General features: G+C 37.6%; 1 protein-coding gene across 1 annotated transcript in view; it reads right to left on the minus strand.

Annotated features, from left to right (window-relative positions):
- SMIM14 (small integral membrane protein 14) overlaps positions 1–23344 on the minus strand; it is a 71626-nt gene extending 48282 nt beyond the window's left edge. Inside the window, exon 1 of the mRNA XM_082838852.1 lies at positions 23074–23344. The gene's annotated coding sequence lies outside the window, so the exon portion shown is untranslated. The remainder of the gene's footprint in view (positions 1–23073) is intronic.
- Positions 23345–26732: the final 3388 nt, after the last annotated feature.

Genomic DNA, 26732 nt, shown 5'->3' on the forward strand with positions numbered 1-26732 from the left:
AGAAATGGGGAGTGACTGCTTAATTGGTACAGGCTTTCCTCTCGAGTGAAGAAAATGTTCTAAAATTGATTATGGTGATGGTCACACAACTCCATGAATGTACTAAAAACCACTGTACACTTTAAACGGTGCACTGTGTGGTATGTGAATATCTCAATAAAGCTCTTACTTTAAAAAAAAAGATAAAAGGTGCCTATAGAGTATATACACGTTCTAAACTTATCTAGGGAGTTAGGAAGATTTTACTAAAGAAGTTAATGCTGAGTTGAAAGTGGAAGGATGCACTGGAATACAATAGGGTAAGGTGGAAGTAGAAGGTATGGGGATCTAGGGCTGGAGGCATTCTAGACACAAAGTAAAGAGCAGTGCAAGACCCTGTAGTGAGTAAGAGTATAACCTGATGAAGGAACTGAAAGAAAGCCGCGACGTGCTGGAATTCAGACAGCAATCCAGACAACAAGAAGAGTGGTCTGAAATGAGACCAGAGAGGTCAATGGGCCAGGCCACACACAGCTTTCCAGGCGATGTTCAAGATTAGGGCTTCATCCAAAGATCAATGTGAAGTCCATAAGGTTTAATGCCTGTGTGTTTTTAAAAGATCACCTTGGTTGCACTATGGAAAACTGACAGTAAAGAAGCTAAAGACAACATAGGGAGCCTAGTCAAAATGCTCCTTCAATAGGTCAGTGATGATGACGTCCATTATAGAAATTTATAGGAGGACAGCACATCAAATCACTGGGGGGGAAGACAAGTTATTCCATAAATTGTATTGGGGAAAGCTGACTCCTTACCCTCATTCCTTATACCAAAACAAATTCTAGATGTATGAGTGATTTTTTTAAATGAGGCCACACACAGAAATAGTCAACTAGAGCAATGGATCAGAAAAGAATGCTGACAAACGGACGCCATGATTTTAGCAGGATGTATAATGTGTAAAGGTGCTGTTTTATTTTAGTTATTTATTTTTGGAATATTTATAAAAGTTATTCTTCAAATATTTACTATTGTTATATCTATATACATGTCTTAGATTTTTTTATAACAATTTCTTTGAGATAAATCACATACTATACAGCTCAGACACTGAAAGTGTACTAATCAATATTTAGTGTATTCACAGAACTGTGCAACCATCACCACAATTTTAGAACATTTCATCACTCCAAAACAAGACCTATACCCATTAGCAATCACTCCTCACTTCCCTCTCTTCCTCCCAGCCCTAGTTAACCACTAACCTGCTTTCTGTCTCCATGAATTTGCCTATTACAAACAATTCATATAAATGGAATCATATATGTTTCTTTGAATCTCTTAAGCAAGAATTACTTATTTGTTATTTATGGACAAGAAAATTAAAGTCATTTATTCCAGAAAACATGAACTTCAAAGGACTACTGTGTTGTACATATGACACAGGTGTAATAATCTGAAATATAGTTTTCTGTGAGAGATTACATATCCAAAGGTTTGATTTTATACATTTTGTCACTCTGAAAAATTTCCTAGTTTACTGTCTGAAATTTCTTAGTAAAAATCAGAGCCAAAATCTTCAGCTGTGTTTCTAAAATGGTGCTATTTTAAACCATGGACTATTTAGAATTTAGAATATGATAAAGGTGCCATCTTAAACCATAACTATTCAGAAATGGTGGAATAGTTGTCTATTTTTTTAAACTAAAGTATGATGCATACAAAAGGACTGGAAGAAAATACATCAAACTTAATGAGTGGTTAGCTCTGGGGGAGAGAATATAATTTGGGGGACAGCCATTCATTTTGTCAATTTTTAAACATTTCTTACAATGACTATGTACTTATATATTAAAACTTTTAAAATATGGAAAAAATTTAATTAAAAAAGTCACAAATGTATAACTACAAGAAGACCACTGGGATACATGTAGAAGAACATAAATCCAAGAACCTATAAAGGACCAATCATTTTGACAGCCAAAAATGATATCCAGTTTCTATAAGCCAAAAATATACTGTAAAATAAAAAGACAAAGAACTTTAAAGAAAAAAAACTTCAACACATCTCAGGGTTAATTTCCTTAATTTACAGATAACTGAAAAATCAATATGAAAACGGCAATCTAACAGAAAAAAAGGAGCAAAGAGCATGTTCACAGGAAAACAGAGCCAATAAGCAAATACAAAATGGAAGAAGTGCAAATCTAAACACTTTTATCAGAAAATTGGAAAATTTATGTAGATAACTTAGATATCCATATCCAAATAAGCATGCAAAATTTTTGTATAAGAATGGTCACTGCAACACTTTTTATAAGAGCAAAAAATGGTAATTCTAAGTGTTTATTTATGTAGCTCTAATTAAATAAACAATAGTATGAGTACCTGAAATCCTATACAGCTGTTAAAAAGAATGAGTCAAATTTCTATGTGATGATTTGGGGAAACATCCAAGATACACTGAGGTGAAGTCTAGTTGCAGAACAGTCAGGGAAATCCTACTTCCCATCTAATATCTTCTTGCCTGAGTTAAGGGCAGGTGGGATTGGAAGGGGAAGGAAGTGGAGTTGCAGGCAACCTAAGCTGGAGAGTTTTACTCTCCAGAAGGTAGGAAATACCAAACACAAACTCTGACTACTTCACAGTTTTGTCTGAGGCCACTCTGTGTCCACCCTTTTTTTTTTAATTGATAAGCCTTCATGTTAGACAACTGACTGTACATCCCAACACAGAAAACCCTGAAAAAATATATAATTTACCCTTATATGTAGATAAAGTTCACCCCTGAAAGTCTTTCTCAATTGTTTTTTCAAACTGTCCATGAGGAAACAAGGGCTCAGACTGTGCTGGGTGTGGACATATGCAAGTGTCCACTTACAGATACTGGTCCTTCCTCCCTCTCAATGCCTTGCCAGGCCACTAAAATGTTGGTTGAAATTAAAAGATACAGTCCTAAGTTTTTTTAAAATAAAATTCAAGTACTAAAATGCCCAATGTCTATCCAGTTCTATAGCCCCTGGACACAGAAATGCAAAGTACTAGCAAACTGACTTTTATAAAGGGAGACTTGTTTTTATCACCCATAAAAATTGTAAAACAGGTATTTTAAGTCTCTTTTTAATCCATCTGACTTACAAAATTAGATTCCACCACTACCACCGCCCCCCCCCAAAAAAAAATACAGCTTGGAGGCAGGAACCTATTTTAGTCATCACTCTGTCTCTAAACACCTCCCTCATTGCTTAAGCCATAGCAATGAATAAATATTTTTGAATTTTGGACAATGTTTATTTTCTCTGTATCTATATATGCCAGGAACATGTATATCAGCTAGAATTTAAAGTATCTGTTGGTCTTAATTAGCCTCCAGTAAAATGAGAAAATGCATTTATAAACAGGATATTGCTCAATAGTGCTATGCTTCTGTGGAACTTTCTGCATGTAAACTTGAGCTGTTTTAAGTACTATACAGTTTTCAGTTAATAGTTTCCACTTTAAAATTACTTTTTAAAAAAACAGAATGGAAAGTCCTCTTTTGGCTCGGACCTCAGAGCAAGTGTCAATGCACACCACCAGCTAAGCACTAGAGCAAAAAACTCACCCAATCCCACCCCACATTTAAATCCTTTGGTGTCCAAAGACATTAAGAAGCTGCTCTATCCTGAGTAAGACAAAACCGGGTTACTGAGTCAGAATTCTGGTAAATCAGCCTAGAAGAGGCTTTTGATAGAAAGTAACTTAAAACAATGCTTTTGCTTTTCATGTTTCAGAGGAGTTATTCACCTCCTCGATATATACCCCTAATGTAAGAACAATGCTAAATAATGTCAAAGACATGGGTCTGACCCTTGAGACAACCAGCTTTATTCCAATTGGTCACAAAAGCCCTAAGTCATAAAAATAAGAATAGTGCACTAAGTTCAAAATAATCCTGGAGAGGAGAGAGGGAAGTAAATACAGGCATAGAAGAAATAAAACTGGCCTTGAGTTGATAATTATTGAAGTTGAGTGATAGGTACAGGAGAGCTTTTATACATTTCTACTTTTTTCTGTTTTAAGATTTTCCATAATAAGTATTTAACTTATCAGTATTTTCCCAGTATAATGAATATTTGTGATAGCAATCTGACTCTGGGGGTAGATTAAGCAACAGTTTACAGATAACTTTCTATGCAGCATAAAGGACAAAATACATCTAAAGCTCTCAAACCATCCACTCCTAAACAACTCTTAGCACAGGAAAGCAGTAAAATAATCCACTCTGTATCTTGGGAGGGCAAATGCAATTAATTCCCCATATCCCTCAGATCCAGGTCATTTCTTCCTTCAACTACAACTAACAAACCTTTCCTGGTAGAGTTCAGCTGTAATAAGTCAGTTGAGTCATCCTGTTTCTGTATGAGCTGAAGGAATTTTCCAGTGCTGTTAACCAATTTGTTACCTGCCGATAGAACCTTAAACTCTCCAGCTCATGCTGGGTGGGTTTAACCTACCTTATTTCATCTTTGGGGAGTCAAACTGAACTGCCTATTTATAACTTTGGAAAAGGTGGAAAAGTAGATACTGTAGTTCTACTACTGTGTTTTCTAGGATTATGCCATGGAACTGCATGCTTATTATATACAGGATTGATTCCTTGGGAAATAAACTTCTCAAAAGTGGTTCTTGATTAGGGCAAATACTCTCAGTAGCAAATATTTGTAAAACAGCAACATTACCAGTGTTATATATTTAGTATCAGTGGTATCCCTAGAAGCACAGAGAGTAAAATGACGAATGCCAACCCTCCCATTCCTCTCTCCCCAATTCTACTCCCTTTCCCAAGAGGTACCATAGTTAACAGCCAGGTGTGAATACTTTCAGGTCTTTTTATATGTATTTATACCCATCATTTTAGTAGGTTTTATGAGTACTATACATGTTCTGCAACTTGCTTTTTTATAACATAAAAAGTCTTGGAGACCTTCCAATATATAAAGCTCTACTTCATTCTTTTTAATGGTTACATAATACTCCAAAACACAAACATACAATTTTAGCATTCCTTTAGTAGAGATAACTTAGGGCCTTTCCAACATTTTTGTTAACATAATGTTGCAACATCTTTGTGCCCATATTTTTGTAGGACTAAGTACAAAAAAATGAAATCTCTAGGTCTAAGGGCATTCACAAAAAGCCTTTACCAATTTTATTTCTATCAATAGCACATAGTACATATCACGAATTGCATAGCATCGTAATTACATACATTATTACTATCACTAATAGTATAATAATATATGGCTATAACATTAAAAAAAATTTTTGCCAGAATGTCAGACCCCCAAAATATGTCTCATTGCTTTTATTTTCTATCTAATGAGGCTGCACATCTTTTCAAGTTTATTGGCATCTGTATTTCTTCTTTTTCAAACTCTTTTTGTCTAGTTGATTTTAGGAGCTCTTTGTATTACTGAGTATTAGTCCATTATGTCATAGTAAGATTGAGAACTTGTTATACATTATTTGCTTCCCTTTCTTCTAGATGGCTCCAAACCCAGATTTATAAGGGTCTCTTTTGACAAATTTTTCTATTTAAATATCTATCAGACTATTAACTAAAAAGTTAACAGAACTGCAAATCACAGAATAATAGATCTAAAATCACAAGAGAGCAATTGGAAATAACATCCAATGACAATGTGAAATATTAATTGGAGAGTATTTTCATTTTCTTTAATGCTTTAACTTACTAACTTCTTCCAAGGACAAGCTAGAAGAACTGAAGGATAAACATAAACCCTGGATTTTTTTTTTGACACTTTTACTTCAGCTTTTATTTTAGAGCTATTTGTTGTTGCCATATGTGTTAAGGACTAACATGAAGTTAAAAAAAAAAGTCTTCCAGCCATCAAAGATTTAGGGGGGAAAGCATTAATACATTTGTATGTGTGTGTGCAAGTTCATCTTGGTTCCTCTTACAGAAGTAAATATTTGGTTTGGGATATATCTTTGTAAGAAGCTGTTATCTCCTAAGTTTCTTCTTTAAAATAAATTATGCTTTTTTAAAAGAAAGTATTTTACAAATACCTAGGGGTAACAAAAATTCCCAAAATATAATAAAATGTCAACATAGGTTTCAAGATTATAAAAGTAATTTTCAAATGGGTTGAAATGGGTTTTTTGTAACACACTGCAAAATAGTAAATATTTTAAAAGTACTTTTAACATAAAATGCTTGGGAGAATCAGTCATGAATTTTTAAAGCAAATAATCTTAGATTATTGCTAAATTATGCTAGATTAACCCACAATAGTTCTCACATTCATTTGGAATGGAACTACCATTACATGACTTTTACCTAAAATAGCCTTACTTGTTTACTTCTTGCTTTACCAACAGCTAGCAAATTTCCTTATCATACACGTAGGTAAATGTAACAGAAGGAGGAAAAAATTTTAAAAGAATACAACAGGACTATGAATGATGTGGTCATGAGATCTGAATAAAAGACAAAACCCTGAAGATGATTAAAAATGAAGGGCCAGGGGCTTCCCTGGTGGCGCAGTGGTTGAGAATCTGCCTGCTAATGCAGGGGACACGGGTTCGAGCCCTGGTCTGGGAAGATCCCACATGCCATGGAGTGGCTGGGCCCGTGAGCCACAATTACCGAGCCTGTGCATCCGGAGCCTGTGCTCCACAACAAAAGAGGCCGCGATAGTGAGAGGCCCGCGCACTGCGATGAAGACTGGCCCCGCTTGCAACTAGAGAAAGCCCTCGCACAGAAACGAAGACCCAACACAGCCCAAAATAAATAAATAAATTAATTAATTTAAAAAAAAAAAAAATGAAGGGCCAGTAAGCAAAATGGTAAATAAATCTCTTAAGTCTATGAGACAAAAGAGTTAAAATAGCCAAGAAAGTCTCTAAAAAATATTTAAAATAGGTAAAGACCAAGGAAAAGATAATTCCCAAAAGAGGTGCTACAGCTAATTAACAAACATTTTAAAAGGTCACCCTAAGTAAATCAAATAAATGCAAATTAAAATGTAAACTTTGGGGACTCCCCTGGTGGTCCAGTCCAGTGGTTAAGATTCCATGCTCCCCATGCAAGGAGCCCACGTTCGATCCCTGGTCAGGGAACTAAGATCCCATACCGCAACTAAGCCCACGAGCCATAACTACTATGCCCGTGTACTCCAGAGCCTGCGTGCCGCAACTAGAGAAGCCTGCTCGCCATAACAAAGAGTCTGTGCGCCGCAGTGAAGACCCAGAGCAGCCAAAAATGAATAAATTTTTTTAAAAATTCACTTCTAAAAAAAAATGTAAACTTTCACCTAAAAGAAAAACACCAAAAAAGTACCATGAAAATTCAGTCATACATTGCTAGTCCTACAGTTAACATCTACAACCCTTCAGGGATTTGGCAATATGTATCAAGAACTATAAAAACGTTCTTATTAATGATGTGTGTTATCTGTGGTTTGCTTTAAAATACTCTCACAGAGGGAGGCGAAAGTAGAAGGAGGGAAACGGACAAATCTTCCTTATAGAATTCCAATTAATATTAGTAGATTTATCACCTTCTAGGAGGTGAAGTCTAACCCTCGCTCACCCTTGAACGTGGACTAGACTTAGTGACCCACTTCTAAAGAACAGAATTCAGAAGAAGGTAACTTTATAGTAGAGAAACCTAGCAAACCCTATCTTAACCAAAAGATCAAGGTAAACATCATGTTGATATGTCATGTTGATATCACATACCCTTTGACATGATGTGATGAGAAGGGCATTTCACCTCTGTGGTATTCTTCCCCAAAACCATAATACCAAATCTCATCATGAGAAAAATCAAACCCAAATTGAGGGGAATTCTACAAAATATCTAACCAAATACTCCTCAAAACTGTCAAGGACATTAAAAAAACAACAACAAAAAAAAAAAAACAAGGAAAGCCTACAAAACAGAGGAGACAAAGCAGACTACCACTACTTCCAGGTGACCCTAGGAAAGTCCTTATAAATGATAAAAAGAAATAGATTAGGACTTCCCTGGTGGTCCAGTGGTTAAGAGTCTGCGCTTCCAATGCAGGGGGCACCAGTTTGGGGAACTAAGATCCCACATGCAGCACAGCACGCCAAAAAAAAAAAAAAAAAAAAAATCAGCACTGACATTTTACTTAAGTTAGTAATACTGGGTAATGTACTATTTTTGTTTTTTTGGTTTTTGTTTTAGCCATGCCGCATGGGATACAGGATCATAGCTCCCCGACCAGGGATAGAACCTGCGCCCTCTGCAGTGGAAGAGTGGAGTCTTAACCACTGGACCGCCAAGTCCTGGGTAATGTACTACTAATTCCACAAACATTCATTGTTCTCCAGAAACTTTAGGGGATTGCCCTCAAAGAAATTCTACCAAGAAATTTATAAATTAATTTTGATTAGAGGCAGAGTACTGTGTATTAGGCATTTCTGTTTTTCCATGCAAGCATTCAAAACAATAAAATGTCAGCTTATCCTCTACACATCTCAGATCCAATCCTCCCTTAAAAGAAAAAAAAAATCAAAAAAAGAAGAGCAATCAGTTCTAAGAACCCAGAAATACTGCAGCTTGATTTTTCCTTTATTTTTCTCAAGGTTGAATTATAAAAATATGTACCCTTATTTAACCTCCTTACTCTTGCCAACCTCTCATTTCCTCTTGTCTTCAATAAGGGTTAGTTCCCTGCTCCAGCTTCCAAGAGCAATATAACTAAGAAATTCATATCCTTCATAAGAAATGAGTCAGAAACCCAGTATGCTCAACGTGAAATTCTTGTAGTTATGGGAAAAAAAGTATGTAAAATTACTATGTGTCTAGAATTTAAACCTAGGGAAGAAGTATTCTACATTAAATCGATTATACTTGGTTCTGTTAAGGTTATCAGATGTTTTTTCTTCTTGTTTTCCTAATTTTCTATATTTTACTTTTTAAATCAAATCACATATTTACATACGGGTACATAAATTTGTACGTATATGTAAACATTTACATACACATGTAAACAAAAGATTCTACCCAAAATAAATACTAAAGGTTGATGCCGAACTTCCTTGCATTAATAACTCACAGATAAATTTTCTTCTATGGATGCTTGCGAACGGTTTAAAACCATAAGAATTTAGGGGGAAAAAAGAATTATTAAAAAATAATTATATAACTGGTTGCCTCTCGAAGAGAGCCTAAGCATTCAGGGGACAGAAGTAGTAAAGAAACTTTTCACTGTATACTGCTTTGTATCTTCTGAATTACTCAAAAACTATTAACTTTTAAAAAGAATAACCTTAGAGTAAGCGTCTTGTTCTTCCCGTACAAGAACCATTAGCTCTAGAGACAAATAATTACATTTCAATTTTTCTCTTGAACTGAACATGCTAAATTATTTTAACCCTCTATCTGACCTTCCATCATCACTGAATTTCCTGGTTAGAATTAATATATACAAAAAGGTATTCTAAACTCTGTAAGTGAATGTGTTACAAAATAAACCAAATCCCATTATCAGTGAGAAATGACCAAGTATATAAACAGACCATACAATGGATACTTCTAAAGTCAACCTTTGCCCTAAATCTGGGTAACCATTCTTTGTAAAATCAGTTTTCAGTGTTTTACCTTTCCCTTCCTCTACTCATTCTCTGGTGGAAGCTTTAACAATTAAGAGAATCAAAATACTGAAACAACAGAGTATATGTCACAAACTACTAATGTTGGTATAATGTTTTGGTAATGTTTGGTAAATTGAGTTTAAAATAAAAGCAAATGGGAATTTTTTTTTGGGGGGGGAATTCATTTTTAAATTCATTTTAAAAATACACATGAAACAAGGAAAATAAAAGAAAACAGATGAAGATGAGACTAGTTTTCTTTCAGGTTTTTTCCCAAGGCACATTCAGAATCAAAGACATCTGGATACATACTATAGCTGGAAGGCAGAAAAAAGAGGGTGGAGGGAGGAGAGAGATAAGAGATAATATTACAACCCAGTAAATAGGAAATCAATTCTTTTTTCTAGAATTTTCTGAACATACCAACCATATATATATTTATATATCAAAACTTGAATTACAAATAAATGAGGATGGGATCAACATTTTAATAAATGGTCCCTAGGAAAATCGGCTAGCAATTAAGAAGGAAAAAACACCCATCAGTGATTCCAGAAGACAATTTAGGTGAGTATTTATTTGGCCTCTAGTGGAAGAATTTCCTAAAGATACACACAATGAAAAATATCAACAAACTTACAACATAAAAATGTGTGCATAAAAAAATTCTCAAATACAATTAAAAGAGCCAAAGAATTTAAAGAAAAACACATTCCATTAATACAAGCAAAGACATCTTAATAACATGGAGCATATACAAACAGATTCTTAAAGTGGAGACTGCATTTGAGATCACAAGCTATAACTTTTACAGCAATACGAATCCAGAAGTCAAAAAATGTTCATGTCCTGTGAATAACTCCACTTCTAAGGTTCTTTCATTTAAAAAAAATCTGAGGGACTTCCCTGGCAGTTCAGTGGTTAAGACTCACACTTTCACTGCAGCGGGTGTGGGTTCGATCCCTGGTCAGGGAACTAAGATCCCGCATGCCGTGCACCACGACCAAAAAAATTAAAAAAAATTTAAAAATCTGAAATACAAAGATTTATGTACTAACATGGTTATCATAGCTTTATCATAGTGAAAAATTGGGACAATCTAAATTTCTGGCTAAAAGGAAATATTTAAATTATGACACATACTGTGAAGTATTATGCAGTCAAATGTTTCATTTTCTTTCATAATGACATGGGGAAATAAACACGACACAGAGGTATATTAAATAGGATATAAAAACAAGCAAAGCACATGCACATATTTAAAAAGCACAGGGTCTTCCCTGGTGGCGCAGTGGTTGAGAGTCCGCCTGCCGATGCAGGGGACACGGGTTCGTGCCCCGGTCCGGGAAGATCCTACACGCCGTGGAGCAGCTAGGCCCGTGAGCCATGGCCCCTGAGCCTGCGCGTCCGGAGCCTGTGCTCGCAACGGGAGAGGCCATAACAGTGAGAGGCCCGCGTACCGCAAAAAAAACCACAAAAAAAAAAAAACACACTCAAAAAAGTTGAAAGAAAACATACCAAAACTATCATTGGGTATCTCTGGGTGACAGGATTTTAGTTTTCATTTTGTATATTTTATCTTTCAATATCATATAATGATTATATATTAACTCTTGTAAATCAGGAAAAATGTTGGCTGCAGCAAAACTAAGAAAAACTCAGATTTTTCAATAAATAAGTGGTAAAAAATAAATAAAACTCTTAAGAGATGGCAGGGATATGCTTACAGTTGAAGAAATTTAAGAGATTAACAATCAAATGCCATGTAGAGACCTTGTCTGAACCCTGATTCAAACTAACCTAGCAAAAGGACAATTGTGAAACAACCAGGAACTTTGAACACTGACTGGATTAAATGTTATTTAGGAATTACTAATTTTTTTTTAACATTACAAAGTCAATTGACACATCTGAAAAGAGTCATTATCTCTGAGAGATCTCACTATGTATTTCCAGTTAAAAGAGATTTTATGCCTGGAATCCAGTTGAAGATAATCGTCCAAAGGGGGAGGTATGGATGAAATAAAACAGCCATAAGCTGAATAACTGTTGAAGCCAGTTGATGGGTACATACGGATGCATGATACTATTCTACCTTTTAGTATCAAAAATTTCAAACATACCTAAATTTTTTATAAATACATTTTTACAGACAAACAAAACAAAAACTCTTCTTTCTCCCCACGCAAACATAGGGCTCTTCTTGAGAAAGTAGGGATAACCAAACCTAACTCAAGGTCAGAGAATAAAAACTATCTTTCTACCGTAATTTTAAGAAGGTGATTTATGATAAAATCACTCTTCCAAATAGCCAAATCTTTACAGTGATCAAGAACAGTATCAAAACTCTTCCCATTTAAAAATTAAAAACAGGGACTTCCCTGGTGATGCAGTGGTTAGGACTTCGCCTTCCAGTGCAGGGGGCGGTGCGGGTTCGATCCCTGGTTGGAGAGCTACAATCCCACATGCCTCACGGGCAAAAAACCAAAACATAAAACAGAAGCAATGCTGTAACAAAATTTAATAAAGACTTTAAAAATGGTCCACATCAAAAACAAAAATCTTAAAAAATAATAAAAACCCAGAGCAAGGGCAAAATACAGAGTAATAATTTAGAACGCATGCAATTTGTTTTTATAAGACAGAAAATAGAAATGCTGGTCAGTGAAATGGGGAACTCAGAAGAAGCATTCTATGCATTTTTATCTAAAAAGCATCAATGCTATTGATTAAAGCTCCAAAGTTATAAAACCAAGAAAGTGAAACATATGTGCCAAAAACTGCTGGAACTGCCCCCCAGACATTCAGGGAGACTACACTTGAGTTTGCTGTCTATTTTTAATCTTATTCCCAATTATATCAAAGGGGTAATTACCTCTAAAAAATATTTTTTTTCTATAAATAGCTTTCTGATACCAAGTTTTTACCCAGTAGCCAATTAGAAAACTGATTAACCAAATGAGCAGAGCTATCCCAAAACTCTGGCTACCTTGCATATTAAACAGGGAGAACAAAATATTTGCCTATCAATTTCAGTAATACTATCATTACTGTACTATGTACTAATATGCTATAATTAGTTGTTGGGATTACTTTTATCAACTGACTCAACATCTCAATGCAATAAGGTGTTCAAATTCACTCGTATACAATACTTTTTTGTAACATATTCATTTGCTTTATTCTTTTTATCAGAAATGGATCTCAATCAAACATAGCCATACCTAATAATAGTTTATATTTGCCTGTAGCTTTCTAACTACTTTCATATCTTAACAACAGCCCTTCCGACAAAGTCAAAGCAGGAAAATTATCCGTTTTAAAACGAGGAAAATAGGTTCAGATAAGCTAGCAATTTGACCATGATCACACATCCATCCAGTATGAGCCAGATCTTGGACAGGAAGTCACAATGTAAATTCCTGACCAAGACTCATTCCACATCTGTCAGATACGACCAATCATGCTAGGTATATTTGTTTCACTCTTATAAACACAACTTTAGAGCAGTACAGAAATGAGATAACCATCAACCAACTTCCTAATACTTCTTACTAGTGACATACTTTTCTCTTAAACTACATTTGCATCTCTGATTCTCTGATGGGAAGAGGGCAAGGAAAGGATGCAGACTCAAGTTCAAATCAGTCAACTGTTATTTGTTAAAAAACGGTAAAGCTATGCCTGGGAAGTTAAAGTCATTTTTAAAAATTAAATGTTGAAATAAACCCTATTATGTACCTTAAATACCATAATTCTTTATGCTTAGGAGTTAAGACTTACTGAATTCTATCATGACACATTTTTTTTTTTATTTTTTTATTTTTTTAGCTGCTTTGGGTCTTTGTTGCTGCACACAGGCTTTCTCTAGCTGCAGCAAAAAGGGGCTACTCTTCATTGCAGTGCATGGGCTTCTCATTGTGGTGGCTTCTCTTGCTGTGGAGCACAGGCTCTAGGCACACGGGCTTCAGTAGTTGCGGTGCGTGGGCTCAGTAGTTGTGGCTTGTGGGCTCTAGAGCGCAGGCTCAGTAGTTGTGGCACATGGGCTTAGTTGCTCCGTGGCATGTGGGATCTTCCCAGACCAGGGCTCGAACCCGTGTCCCCTGCATTGGCAGGCAGATTCTTAACCACTGCACCACCAGGGAAGTCCCTATCATGACAAATTTTTAAAATTCACATTAATAGCCAAGCAATTACAATAACAAATTCCTTATAATACTCCCAAATTGATCCAATAGGGTGACCCTATATTGTTTGTAAACAAAGAATGTTGCCTACCATTCAGTTCTATAATGATCAAATCATTAGCCACAACCATTGCTGACCTATAAGTACACACTGAAAGAATTTAGGATGAAGTATTCTGCGTTTTGGATTTATGGGCCCCTAGATAGTCAAAAATGCATATCTAAGGAAGAATTCCAATGACCCCAGATTCTTGCATCTTCTCATGCACAGAAAAGCACTAAAATTGAGATATCTGATCCTTGCGACTAGCAGTAACCTTTCACTTGACTGCATAAACACACACACACACCAGCTCCTCCCTCACCTCGTTGGAACGGTTCCTCAGAGCTACCTGAGAGGCTGTCTCCCATGCTACAGTCCTCAGTAAGACACTGAATAAACTCATCTCACAGCTCTTACGTTGTACATTTTTTTCAAATCAACAGGCCCATCTAGAATTAGCTATTTACAAGAGAAAACTACAATAAAAACCACCTCTGAAAATCTTACCATAAAACATTTTTACAGGATAACAAAAAACTTATAGATACTCTTTCTGGGGGCATACTATTCCAAAGGAAGAGACTAGAGCACGCTAGAAAGAATGACAACAAAATGTTCATTTTTCATAGAATGGGAATGGGAATGTATAGAAGAAACAAGGTCAGTATGACCAGGAGGCCTGTGCAAGATATCACTGTATAGATAAGGTACAGATTAGAGGATGCTAAGTCTTTATTTATATTCAACAAACCAAAACTTGACAAGTGTTACTCTTAAAACTCTGGGGATGCACCAGTTCTCATCCACTCATTTAAAGAGGAAAGAACTCGGGGCTTCCCTGGTGGCGCAGTGGTTGAGAGTCCGCCTGCCGATGCAGGGGACACGGGTTCGTGCTCCGGTCCGGGAAGATCCCACAAGCCGCAGAGCAGCTAGGCCCGTGAGCCATGGCCCCTAAGCCTGCGTGTCCGGAGCCTGTGCTCCGCAACGGGAGAGGCCACAACAGTGAGAGGCCCGTGTACAATCAATCAATCAATCAATCAATCAATAAATTAAAATAAAGAGGAAAGAACTGAGGCCCAGAGAGTGTCAGTGACTTACCCAAAGTCACGCAGTAGAGCTGGGCTTCAAACCCCTGTCTTCTCTCATTTCTCCTTTCCTGAAAAGGATATATCTAACAAGTCGCCAGGGGACTAGGTAACTAGCAGAAGAGTTCAGAGGAGGATACAGAAGAAATAAAAGGCATGCCCCACCTCCAAGAGCTTGCTATCAAGTTAATTATTAATTATAATTCATTCATATAATAATATAATCACATACCAGTATATAATTAATGGCCAAAATAAATATCACAGACAAATGACTTCTGTGATAATCTCTCTGGAGAAAGATCAAAAGGAGAACTACTTAACCAACTTAACTTCTATCCCATGTTTATTAAAAGCTGAACTCTTCAAGATTATTTAGAATTTCCTTACCTCCTTAATTCCTTGATGTCTCTGCAGAACAGGACTCTGTTAAAGGTCCACCCCAGGGCTGCCACCACTTTTCTGGAAATTCCCCATTAATGTGACCCTATTTTCCTACACCTTAGACATTACCTTTACTTTCCTCTGCGACCCTTTTTTCCCTTACCTGTATTTGATTGTATTCTAGGAATCACCTTAGGCAACACTTGCTAAAAACAGCATGGGATAGCAGAAAGAATATATCTCAGATAAATGACTTAAGTTACGGCACTACTGAGAAATTGATAAATTAGCCTCTCTGTGACTTCAGATTATCTATAAAACAAGAGTGATAATTGAAACTATTCATTTTAAAGGGCTGTTCATCAAGTGAGAATTTGTAAGAGTGCTTTATAAACTGTAAAATGCTCTGAGCCAGTAACTCTTAAGCCCTTAGATTTGAAATGTAACTTCAACCTTCAGCCCAAGTTCTCTGTATACTGCTTTGGGGTGTTTGTATTCTCCTGGGGCTCAGCTATCACTCTTCTGCATAAAAGCGAAAAGGGAAGAAAGAAGTCTTCTGTTCTGAACCTTGGTCCCTCACCTACAAATTTCCTGTCCTTCCCTAGATGTTCTTTGCTCTTAAACAATCTCATAGATTCTCTCAAGATCCCGGGGTAAAATTTATTATAAATGGTCAAACAAAGGAAAACTTTCCAACTGAATCATTTTTGTTTATACTCAATATCTTAACCCAAAGTTTCATCTTCTAAAAGTATTTTCTGAAATTTCTACTCGAGTACTACTTAGTTATATTCTGAATAAAAATTTTTAAACTCAGGAAAAAAGGCTGTTGTTTCATAAGAAACAGAAAAATTCAACAGATGATATAAAAATTCCATATTCTGTGACCCCAAGTCATAGTGGATATAAATTACTTACAAATGTTAAAAAACCAGCTTTCAATAGCTGTATTACAAAATACTAGTATGTTCTGAAATTCTGAGGTATATCACAAGTGATGTTACAAATCTGTGAATGATTTACACCATTCAAATAAGCTAGAGCAGAATCAAGACTTTTCCTCACTATCACTCCCATTCACTTCCTTGCCTATATGATTTTTGGAAGCAGAAAGGAGTTATGGCTACTGCTCTCCCAACTCAGGTAACTCACAGCTTCTCTCACCCATGCTATAGCCTAGATGACATATCTGCACATAGCTGCACATCAATGCCATTCATGATGACAGGAAAAACGCTTAGAACCTCTGTGATAAAGAAAGCAATGTTATTTAAAAAAATGAAACTTGAGTAAGCACCACAGAAAAAAAAGTCTTCTAAATTTCAAGCAAGTCAGTTTCTTCTATATTACCTTTGCCCAGAGTACAAAGCAACAAAATACATACTATAGGAAAAAATTACTGTTTTTTAAAAGTATAAGTTAAAACAAGACAGCAACCAGAACACTGTCCTCTAAGTCTTCATTTACGAAGAAGATGCTTACTATATCCCTAACTTGATTTGAAGCATCTTTATTAGCTGTTAAAATTTGAAAGTGCTGCACCTGTAATACTTGTCAATGAGTGCAGTCGAGCAAAACCCAGCTTTATTCTGTATTTTTACAAAACTGAGACTCACATCTGTTCTTTAACCTAAATTTAAAAAAGGAAATGAAAATTCAATATGAAAATAATAAGAAGGTAACTTTCTTCAAAACAAAAGCAATGAAGTTTAAAATGTTATAAACAAAATATAAGCCCTGCTACACACCTAAAAATTGGTTTTAGTATAGAAAAATATACACTTTTCCAAGGAGTTAAACATTTTTTTTAAATTTTGAAAGCAATCACATTTAATTTTAAAATTCAAATACAGAAAGTTGAAAAAAAAAAGCAAAAGTAAAAGGTACTCTCTTCTCACAGGCAACCTCTATTAAAAACTCTCATGTAAATTTTCTCGGATTACAAGTATATGTATGCTATATATACTTGCTGAACTATGATTGAATCACATTTCAAATCATTTAAATGTCATAATTATGACTTTTTTTTTTTTTTTTTTTTTTGCGGTACGCGGGCCTCTCACTGTTGTGGCCTCTCCCGCTGCGGAGCACAGGCTCCGCACGCGCAGGCTCAGCGGCCATGGCTCACGGGCCCAGCCGCTCCGCGGCATGTGGGATCTTCCCGGACCGGGGCACGAACCCGCGTCCCCTGCATTGGCAGGCGGACTCTCAACCGCTGCGCCACCAGGGAAGCCCAATTATGACTTTTTAAATAATTAGACTGGTTGGTTGACTATTTAAAGCCATGGTTCACCACATTATTTATAATGGTGAAAACTGGAAACTACATTCATGTCCAACATAAAATGAAAACTTCGAGTAAACCAGTTTATTCAAAATATCTTATAAAATGTAGCCATTTAAAATCAAGTTTAGAAATTTTCTAAGGCCACAGTAAAGAGCTCACTATGTTAACCCCCTCCACAATGCCCGAAAAAGAATACAAGCTTATGTGAGTATTACATCTCACTTGTACCAAAGATGAATTTAAAAAGACTGGAAGGAAATACATGTACAGAGATGACTTCTGAATGACAGGATTATAGCTTTTGTTGTTGGCTTTATATATTACTATCCTTTGCAGCTTTTCAGTAACAAGCGTGTCTTGTGTTTAAAAAAAAAAAAGAAAGAGGGACTACTAGAAATGCATATCCAATTTAGGCTTAAATAGAACAAAACAATTCATGATCGCAGTTCTATTAGCATATTCTGACAGCCAGAACAAGTACGTTTACTTGTTATAACTTCCATGATTGTGTAAGACAAAAAGACTGGTCAACACTGTTGTAATATAAAGTATATGAATTTTGGGTCAAAGAAAATTGGGTTTGAATCCCAACAGTTCCAGTGGCTTTTCCTTGGGCAACTTACCTAACCAGAGCCTGTTTCCTCCAGTGTAAATTAGGGGTAACAATATCTGACTTGGAAGGCCGATGTGTAAGCTAAACATAAAGTATGTAAAGAAAGTAAAGAGGCTGGCATATATACTCCATGAATAGTAAATGCCATTGTTATTGATATTCAGACAGGTAACATTTTTTAAATTTCAGACTCAAATAATTTTCAGCCCTCTTTTAAAATGCCTTTGAAGTGCCCAAGCTTTTCTTTACCTACGTTAGGATCTACTGACATATGCCCAACCATTTCAGATGATTAGCACTTTTTGTATGGGCCAAAATATGAATATGCACATAAACACACACCAAAAGAATACCTTTACTCACAAGCCTGTAGTAATATTTGTCTAAGAAGTTTTACAATCTTAAAAAAATCCTAATATAAGCCACAATGTAACAGTCGGGAGTCTTTAATTTTCTTCAAAGTCTTTACAACTCGTATACTAATATATCACTATTAATTATCAATTTAGACAATTCAGTGTCTTTTATTGAAGTTTTTGTTCTAAGTCTTATTACATTATATGGGAAAAGATTATTACAAATACTGTACTTCCTTTTAGCATTGTACTGCTTTTTACAGATACAGGTAAAGTTGTGATTTTTCTTCATTTATTTATTCCATCAGCAAGCCTACTGATTGCTTAATTGGTTCTCCCTGACCTCATGGGCCTCCCAATCGAATAGGCCAGAGAGCCACAGACAATTTACTGATAATATGGAAGGTGAAGTGATGGGAGCCACAAAGGGCTCTTTACAGAATCCTGAGGTGGATTAGGATAGAGCTCTGCTAAAGGTCATGTATGACCTGAGCTTCAACAGATAAACATAGTTAGTCAGGCTTCAAGACTAGGAAGAGAGTAAAGACAACTGGTATTTCTCTGGATTAACTGCTCCAAATTAATGCATCAATCAATTTTTTTTTTTTTACTCATTTGGAAAGAGGTCTTGCAGTGAGAAATCTATTCACTTTATGATGATTCAATGGCTGTCCAAATATTAAAACACCCAAATCAATTTAAAAAATGTAGGAAGAATTCAAATGACTATACCAGCAGGTAAAAAGTGATAGATGGATTTCTGGGGTGTGGAATGCAAGGTAATGCATAGGAAGGAGAAAATAATCCAAATTTACTTTAAACCTGGTAGGCTCTGAAAATTCAATACAACAAAGCAAGAAGACCTTTGCAGAATGTTTCTTGAGGTCATCTACCAGCTATGCAACCTCAGGCAAAAAGACCAACAGAACAATGGACTTCATTAAGGACACGACTGGAAACAGGACAAAAAACATTACTTTGGCCTTAACAAAAACATGGCCTATCAAAACCAAAGTACTGTGTACAGTTCTAAACACTGTAGTTCAGAGGCAGTAGGGTACAGTGATTAAGACAACAGACATGGGATCAAATCCAACTTTCTGCTACTTACTATGTCTCAGTTCTTTCATTTGTAAAGTGGGAGCTGGAATGCCTACATCTGAATTGCTCTACAGTTAAATGAAAAACATGCTTAGAGTTTTTAGCATAGTACCTGACACAAAGTGTTCCCCAAAATGACAGCTATCATTACTACTATAGAGCAAGAAGAAATCTCCCAGAGAAAAGCCATTAAAATATTAACACATTCTCAAACTTTGACAAGCATTCAAATCACCTAAAGGGCTTGTTGAAAATTCAGATACCTGGGACCAATTCCTCCCAGGGATTAGTTCTATAGGTCTAAAGTAGAATGTGACTGTTCTCTGGCCCAAACATCAGGAACTACTGAAGTTGGAGAATCAAGGTACAGCCCTACAAAAAGAAGCTGAAAATAAGGGGTTTTCCATAGAAAGAACTGGTTTAAAATAGACAGTACGTTCAAGAGTGATGCAGGTGTGTTCAGGTTTGTTCATTCAACCAACATGCGTTGAGCACCTACTTTGCAGTGAAAAGGACAGACAAGGTCCCCATCTTCCCAGAGTTCAACTTCCAGTATAGGAGACAGAGTACAAAAAATAATGAAATTCCAGACAGTGATGGAATAAAGAAGAGAGGACGGTGAGATAATTGTGGGGGCAATCTCCGTGAAGGAGAAGCTGAACTGAGACCTGAATAACACGATGGAATCAGCCATGGGAAGATCTGGGAAAAGATCGAATCCACACGGTACAGCAAATGCAAATGCCCTGAGGCAAGAACAAGCCTGGCAAGTTCCTAGGACAATGCTAGTGCCACATGACCAGGCTCCTGGGTACTAATCTAGGCATTCGGATACAAGATAAGAGAGGAAGGCAGTGCCAAAACATGTACTGCCTGGCAAACCTTGGTAGAGTTTGGATTTCATTCCGAACGTGAGGAGAGGCTTTTCAACAGAGGCGTGACACAATCTGATTTACATTTTAAAGGATCCCTTAGGCTGTGGCAAGGGGAAAGCCAAAGTGGAAGCAGGGAGACCAGACCAGGAGGTTGCTGCAGTATGCCAGGTGAGAGATGGTTAGCTGGCAAAGGTGGTAGCAGTAGGGATGGGAAGAAGTGGACAAATCCAGAATATATATTGAACACTATAATTTAAGGCAAATTTAGCTAAGTTTATGACTAACAGACCCCAATACGTTATTAGCATGTTTAGGATACTTTGTAGTATGTACTTATCCTTTGAAATTGAGGTGAAGGGGAAACTTTCTTCTCTTTTGGCACCACTGATAAAGCACTGGACTAAATGGGCATACATCCAAGACTCAATGTTAATAAAGAATATTAAAGTAAAGTAAAATCTTTTAGTATCTTACTCCCAGAAGCCTGGACAGCAGGTCAGTATATGGAGTATATAGCAGCTATGGAATAGAACTAAACCTTTACCTGAATCAGATCACTAAATGAACAAAAACTTTTTAAACTTCCATATTGTCATCTCAGGCTATTCTGTGCCTGCTCTTTCAAGAGTTAAACAAGCAAAGTCTTGTCACACAGTGCATATTAATTTCATAAATCTTACAATATCATCATAAGAGATTTGAAAGGAAATCTTTTAGAAGCACGATTTTAATCATTATGGTGGCAAACATACAGTGAATATTCCCTAAAAGTTAAGGTCTACAAGTCCCTATCTGCAAAAATTTAAACTTTGTTACTCAAAAATGAAGGACTACTATGTGGAAAAGCAGGTTACAGAAAAGCATATGCAGTATGATACCATTTTTGTATAAAATACATAAATGCAAAAAAGTCTGGAAGGATATAAAACCACTACTGACATTCTGGTGATCTCTGGATGGCAAGAATATTGATGACTTATTTTCTTCTTTTTTTTTGCTTATCTGCTTTAATCAACATTTTCTCCAATTATCACAAATTATTTCATATAAACAAAAATATTCAGTTATAGGTTAGCATTAAAGGTAAAAGAAAAAAAAGAACTTCAAGAAAACATAATTTCGTTTGTGTGTAAATCAGCAGGATTCCAACTGTGGTGTTAAGAAAAAAAGATCCCAGTTGCACACAAGGAAGGAAGAAATTTGTTAGGAAGAGGTCCATGTTATGCCACACAAGGACATACCCTTCAAGGGAGTAGTCTAACTTCCTAAGACCTGGATTTGATAAGTGACAATCAATTTAGCACATAGCTCTGTTTTTATTTCCTGCCGTTTGCTAAAGAAACACCTCAATTAATGAGTTCTCTGGGGAAAAATATTCTTTTTTAAAACGAAGTTAGGACAAAAGGGAGGTTTGGTCTTCCGGTCTCATTCCTGCGGTGGAAAAGTGCGGAGAGCGGCAGGGCTCGAAGCAGGCTACACTAGAGGAATCTGCGTGGCCGATCAGCTAAAGTGGAAGGGAACACAAGCCTTCTGCAAGCTCCACAGACTGGGCAGCGAGAACGCCTCCTAAGGGTCTCGAGACTACGTCTGAAAGGTCTTACGCCATCCAAGTTATTCTACGTACAGCTGCCAGTGGTTTCTAACAATAACACAAAAACTGGAAGATCTCTTTAAACACAGGTATTACGTGCAGGAAGCTCATCCGACTTTTTGCAAAGCCAAGACATTCTCTTAAGGCCACATCTTCGATTTTGCAAACTAGGACAACTGAAAACATCCTATTGATTCTCTACGGCTAACAAACATCATCTTGGCTAAAAAACACACAGAAACAGCCACTTTGGAAAACTGGCTTTAAATGGCAACATAAGACTTCAGGTACTCTGGTAACCAGTTTATCGCACTTTATCTGTTCCAATAAAGGGTGCTACCTCTTTACTGTCGGCTCTGGTTCCACTTACTGAACAAATAGAAAAATGGAATCCTTCAAATTCACAACACAGTAAGAGCAGAGCTAAAAGCTCCCGCTTTCTGGACGGCAGCTCTCTAGTCTCATTAATCACAACAAAGGACGTAACCTAGTGACTTCATCAAACCCGGCAAAGGCTGAGTAACAGAGGTAAATTATATAGTGTGAATTTCAAGGTTTGTGGGGTTTTCCTTCCAGCTACGACTGACTCTCTTCTTTTTACTCCATTATACGCCTCCACCCGAGTTTACTGCTTGCCCTAAAAATGAAACCATCCCTGGCTACCGTCCACTTCCCTGCCAAGTCCCGACTCTGGTTTCCTGCAGAGAAAGCCAAATTTCAGGCTCTTCGCCTCGCTCTTCGCCGGGGGACGCGGGCTCGGCAGCAGCGGGCTTCTCCAGGTGCAGAGTCGCCAGCCCAGCCGGGGACGCACCAAGCCCGAGAAGCAGCCCCGCTCTGCCACAGCTGCCGCAGTCCGCCAGAGCCTGAGTAGCCACCAGGAAAAACCGGGGTGAGGGGAAGGTGGGCCGGCAAACGGCGGTGGGAGAAGGGGCAGACACTCACCCGCCCAGACAACAACCGATAGGGCGGGGAAGATGGGGGCCGGGACCAAGCCTCGGCAGAAAGACCGCCTGAAGCTTCCGGAACACAGCAGCTGCTCCGGTCGTCCCTGCCGCCGCCGCTCCTGGCCGCTGCTTCCTCCCCTCCTCTGTTTTGATTCGACTGACCACGTCACTCTTAGCCACAAGGCCCGGATCTGCCGGCTTCCGCGGGTGGCGGCGCAACAGATTGCAGCATCCCGAAGCCCCCCGCAGCCGGCCTGCCGAGCATGCGCGCGCCCTGCGCCTGCCCAGTAGGTCCGGGTAGGCGGGGCGGGCGCGAGCGACGCGGTTCGTGCGGGCGTGGAGCGCGGGGGTTGTAGTTCCGGGTGGGAGGGGTGGAGCCGAGCGTTCTGAAGTGGAGAGGGAGGTCACGTGTCTGTTGAAGTGGCCAGTGTGTCCTCTGTGTCGTCTGTCGTGGACAACGTCCTCTGCAGTGTGTCTCCCTTTGCCTAAGCTGATGCCTTTCCTCGGCCGGAGTCTTTAGAATAGCGGGGGTATTGGTAGACGTGGGCGCAAGTTGATGTCTTCTGAGACATGTAGAGATTGTTTTCGATCACTCAGGCCCAGGTGAAAATTGGGGATCAGGATTTGGTCTTATATGTACAACAATATAAGACGTACAATATGTACGTCAAACGTGGCAGTTATTCCCCTGTACCCTCCCTAACAGTGCATCCAGAAAGCTGACTAAAAATCAGTTCAAGACGAGTATTAAAGGCTGATCCAGAGATAGTGGGGAACTGGGAGGCAGTCAGCTTAAACCTTTGTTGCTTTGACCTTAGGGATTGAAATAAGGATAATACTTGTGGTGTAAGAACCTCATTTCTTTGTAAACTAAGTTGGTGCTTCCTACTCTCTCATTCTAACCTTCTTAGTTTCCCTGCTAAACAACTGGGACCCAAGAGATTTCCCAATTTGGGAAAACTTAGGGCTACTCTGTTGTTTTCTTGGGTCCATGAATTGACAGACTTTAAAGAGGGACTAGTGGTAAAATGAAAGTGTGAGTTCCAAACAAAGATTTCACGAAGGTGCCTATTTGCCTATCCAGCAGGAGAGGTGAAGGTTAGCTGTAAGAAAGTGTCTTCCTTACTCTGAGTTGACCTTTTCATCTAACCTGGCCTTCTACCTCAGTATTTGGTTAATCACCTCAACTAGCTGAATCACCTTCAGTAAATTAGTATCATCTGCTAGAGCTTTTTTTAAATTTTAATAGTACACTTTATTTAACCTAATTATCCAAAATATTAGTTTCAACATATAATCAATATAAAAATTATTAATGACATACTAATGTTTACCTCATACTAAATCTTCAAAATCAGGTGTGTATTTTACACTTAGGGCAAGGCTCAATTCAGACTTTCAATATTGCAAGTGTAGGGTGTGGCTAGTGGCCACCGTATGAGACAGAACAGCTCTAGAGCATATGAGGTAACAGGCATCCGGGAGGGGACCTGGGACTAAGCTGGAGGCAAGACCCGAGGACAATCTTTTGGGGATGTCTGGCTGCTTATTTTGCCAAGTCTCCTTGTGCCCTGAGTTCTTTTAGAATAACCTACGTGGGAATAATTGCTGTGCCTTTAAAATAAAATATTCATAAAATGCCACATGGACTTAGAAAATCCTGTTCTAGATAAAGGTAGGTAAACAAAGAGAAGAGCTTTTTAATTAAAGCAGGTAAAATTTTCTAGAAAATGAAAATTTCTGGTAAGACTCAAAGTGTTTCCTAGTTAATTAACAGGTTACAAGTAGATAGAAGTCCAGCTACTTGGCTGTTACTCTGCACTCTTGAACTCTGTTTACTCAAATTTCAGAGTTTGAAGTGGAATCTAGTGCCCTAATGAAGTTCATAGGCTGACCTTGTAACAGAGGGTCTTTAATCTGTGGAACCTTAATTGTGGAACAGAAAGTCTCAAATACTTGGGTGCACCCATGCGCACATATGTGTTTGAAAACACAGCTGTGTTTAAAAGAACAGTATGCTGCAAAATTGGACTGGTACACAATATTGCAAAATTATCAGTATTTGCTTTATAAAGTAAATTACAGGAAAATCAAGATGTTAGGATCTTTGGTAGCTAGCTTCCAAGAAAACCCCCAGTGATTCTCCACTCTGGAAATATATACTCCTCCAGCCCTTTGAATGAAGGCTACTCTGACCTGTAGAATACAGCTGAAGGTGTGTGACTTCTGAGGCTAGGTCATAAAGGCACTGATTGCAGCTTTCCACTTCATTCTCTTGGATTGCTTGCTCTGGAGGAAGCTAGGCTCCACGAAACTCCACTCAAGCAGACCTGTGTATAAAGAGGCCCATGTGGAGAGGAACAAAAGCCTCCACCAACAGCTTCACCACTTTACCCGCATGTGAGTGAACTACCTTGATTGGGCTCATCCTGCAACCCCAAACAAGCATTCAATGACTCCTTGCCCAACATCTGCTTGCAATCTCATGAGAGATAGAAAGGCCCAGCTCTGACACGCAGACAGTGATACAGAATCATATGTGGGTTTTTGCCCTGATCTAAGTTCAACCTTTCAAAACTTTAAACAATGGAAGAATGAAAAAGTATGTGTGTAATTCTCTATATAAAGTAATTTAGAAAATAACTTAGAATTCCGACCATAGTACCTGGAACATAGTAGATAGTGAATATTTGTTGGATGGACACATAAAATTAAAAGACAGAAACCAACTGGGAAATATTTGGAATAAATATTGATAGATAAAGGAGTAATATAATGTATGAAGGACTCATACAAATCAATAAGAAAGATATTAATGCCTCTAATACAGGTATGAGTAAAGAGTATGAGTTGATGGTTTACACACAAAAAGGAGATACTAATGACTAATAGATATTTGAAAATCTTCAATCTCAGTAGTAATCAAAAATGCAAATTAAGATTTCCTTTTTTAACTACTACTTTAGGGAGTTCTTTTTTTAGCAGAGAGGGAGTTTTTTTTTTCTTCTTCTTCTTTTTTGCGGTACGCGGGCCTCTCACTGTTGTGGCCTCTCCCGTTGCGGAGCACAGGCTCCAGACGCGCAGGCTCAGCGGCCATGGCTCTGCAGCATGTGGGATCTTCCCGGACTGGGGCACGAACCCGTGTCCCCTGCATCGGCAGGTGGACTCCCAACCACTGCACCACCAGGAAAGCCTGAGAGGGAGATATTTTTAAAGAGGAGTATCTAATATTGGTACTGTTAACACTGCTGTAGAAATGTAAGTTGGCAAGTAATCAGTTTGGCAATATATACCAAGTTCCATAAACGTATCACATCTGTTGACCGATTTTCATTACTAGGAACTTAATGAAATAATTTAAAAGAGTAACATTGTAGAGATATGAATTACATTTATATGATGGGAGAAAAATAGGGAATAACCTATGTAAACAATAGTAATGGAAAGGCTAAATGTTGCATTGTACATTAGGATCTAAAAAACTCCAGAACAGAAATAATTTTAAGTGACTATAAGGAAGTTAATCACATTTTATGACAGAGGAAAAAAAATCTAGAAATAATCTAAATATACAATGGATGGAATGGATGAATATGTTAAACTATGTTTTAGGCATTAACAAACTTGAAGGTATCTTCCCTTTCTGAACCAGACCCT

The sequence above is a fragment of the Leucopleurus acutus genome (assembly GCF_964270905.1).
Source record: "Leucopleurus acutus genome assembly, chromosome: 4".
Classification (NCBI taxonomy): Eukaryota; Metazoa; Chordata; class Mammalia; order Artiodactyla; family Delphinidae; genus Leucopleurus; species Leucopleurus acutus.